Source organism: Bufo bufo, chromosome 10, assembly GCF_905171765.1.
Source record: "Bufo bufo chromosome 10, aBufBuf1.1, whole genome shotgun sequence".
In the NCBI taxonomy this organism is placed as follows: Eukaryota; Metazoa; Chordata; class Amphibia; order Anura; family Bufonidae; genus Bufo; species Bufo bufo.
Window position 1 is genome coordinate 91,012,196 of NC_053398.1, and position 2,829 is coordinate 91,015,024.

Consider the following 2,829-nt stretch of genomic DNA (forward strand, 5'->3'; position numbering starts at 1 on the left):
AGCTCACCTAAAGGAACTCGCAAATAATGTTTTAGAGCGTCAGCTATACAACATGCACTTGAAAATAATGTTTTAGAGCGTCATCTGTACAGCATGAACTTGCATATAATGTTTTAGAGCGTCATTTGAACAGCATGCACTCGCATATGTTTTAGAGCGTCAGCTCACCTGCAGGCCCTCGCATATAATGTTTTACAGGGTCAGCTCAACTGCAGGCCCTCGAATATGGAAAAAATGTATGCGGGCAATAGTGTCTCTTGTGGCTGAAGCAGGCAATACTTTAGGCTTAGGGAGCCTGTGTGCTCTGGCAATGAGAAGATCTCCAGTGCTGGCTTGTGGTAGGAGACAGGCAAAAAAGTCCTGAGGGAAGGCTGCTAATTCTTCTCCACGGACAGATTCTGAGATTCTGCGAAAACGCAGATTATTCCTACGAGAGCGATCTTCCATATCTGTGATTTTTTATTTCAGTGCTGCTATTTCCTAGTCGTGGGAATTTGTAACGTCCACAATTTTGCTGTGGGCAGTAGTTAGGTCCGCCATTTCAGATTCCACATAGGAGGTTCTTGAGCCTATAGAGGATATTTCTTGCTGAAGTTGGTGGAACGCAGTTTCCAGATCTTTTTGCAAGGATCTTTGAAGGTCAGATATTAGAATCCTCATTGTGCCCTCTGTGAAAGGAGAGTTTCCCCCAGGAGGAAGAGAGCTATTATTAGATTCACAGTATTTCCCTCCTTGGATGGCAGTGTCAGCATGGTTACCTTGCCTTTTCCCTGAGGTGCTGCTGCTGCTGTGCTGGGCAGGGAGAGTTAAAGGCACTGATGACTGTGAGGTAGGTGAGGAAGAGGGTGTACCTCTAGATTGTAGGGACGCTGGAGAAGCAGCATACAGAGCTGCTGGTGATGCAGCTTCTGTATCCAGAGTGCGGATACAGAAGCTAAGAGGGCCCCATAGCCACGGGTGGCCGCCTGCTTCTTATAGCAGACACTCCCGGCTAATGTTCGCAACCGGCAGTAATGCCGATCGCGGACATTTAACCCCTGAGATTCCATTTTTGCATTTTAGCACGCTGAAAACCAAAAGAGCTCGCTTTTGGTGGTGCTCCGGCTCCCCCGTGTGGCCATCGGAGGAGCCAGAGTGTGTATGCAGCAACCCCTGCCTTTGTGAATGACAGGAGGCTGCTGTATAGTATTTCCTATGGAGCTCTTGCCTGTAATATGGCTCCATAGGAATCTAGTAAAATCATCATAGCGTCCAATGCTAGTACATTGAAGTCTATGATAATAGTAATCTAATGATTGGATGTTATAGTTCCCTATAGGAACTATAAAAAAGTGTAAAAAAACAAAATATTAAAATTCAAATCACCCCCCTTTTCCCAAAATAAAAATAAAAGAACTAAAAAAAAATAAAAAATACACATCATGGGTGTCACAATGTGTGAAAACGCCCATAGTATAAAAATATAAAAACATATTCCCCATACGGCAAACAGCAAAACGGAAAAAAGCGTCCAAATGGCCAATTCGCCGTTTCTACAAAAAAATGAAATAAAAAGTGATCAAAAAGTCATACACACCCCAGAATGGTATCAATAAAAAGTTCAAATCGCACAGCGAAAAATGATCCCCCATACAGCAAATAATTACAAAAAAGTTGTAGGGGCCAAAATATGGCAACAAAAAAATAACACTGAATTTTTTTTCCCCCACTTTTACATTTTTTTTATCACTATCAAAACGCAAGAAAAACTATACACTCACCTAAAGAATTATTAGGAACACCTGTTCTATTTCTCATTAATGCAATTATCTAGTCAACCAATCACATGGCAGTTGCTTCAATGCATTTAGGGGGGTGGTCCTGGTCAAGACAATCTCCTGAACTCTAAACTGAATGTCAGAATGGGAAAAAAAGGTGATTTAAGCAATTTTGAGCGTGGCATGGTTGTTGATGCCAGACGGGCCGGTCTGAGTATTTCACAATCTGCTCAGTTACTGGGATTTTCACGCACAACCATTTCTAGGGTTTACAAAGAATGGTGTGAAAAGGGAAAAACATCCAGTATGAGGCAGTCCTGTGGGCAAAAATGTGGATGCTAGAGGTCAGAGGAGAATGGGCCGACTGATTCAAGCTGATAGAAGAGCAACGTTGACTGAAATAACCACTTGTTACAACCGAGGTATGCAGCAAAGCATTTGTGAAGCCACAACACGCACAACCTTGAGGCGGATGGGCTACAACAGCAGAAGACCCCACCGGGTACCACTCATCTCCACTACAAATAGGAAAAAGAGGCTACAATTTGCACGAGCTCACCAAAATTGGACTGTTGAAGACTGGAAAAATTTTGCCTGGTCTGATGAGTCTCGATTTCTGTTGAGCCATTCAAATGGTAGAGTCAGAATTTGGCGTAAACAGAATGAGAACATGTATCCATCCTCTGATGGCTACTTCCAGCAGGATAATGCACCATGTCACAAAGCTCGAATCATTTCAAATTGGTTTCTTGAACATGACAATGAGTTCACTGTACTAAAATGGCCCCCACAGTCACCAGATCTCAACCCAATAGAGCATCTTTGGGATGTGGTGGAACGGGAGCTTCGTGCCCTGGATGTGCATCCCTCAAATCTCCATCAACTGCAAGATGCTATCCTATCAATATGAGCCAATATTTCTAAAGAATGCTATCAGCACCTTGTTGTATCAATGCCACGTAGAATTAAGGCAGTTCTGAAGGCAAAAGGGGGTCCAACACCGTATTAGTATGGTGTTCCTAATAATTCTTTAGGTGTGTGTACATATAAGGTATCGCCAAATTTGTACTGA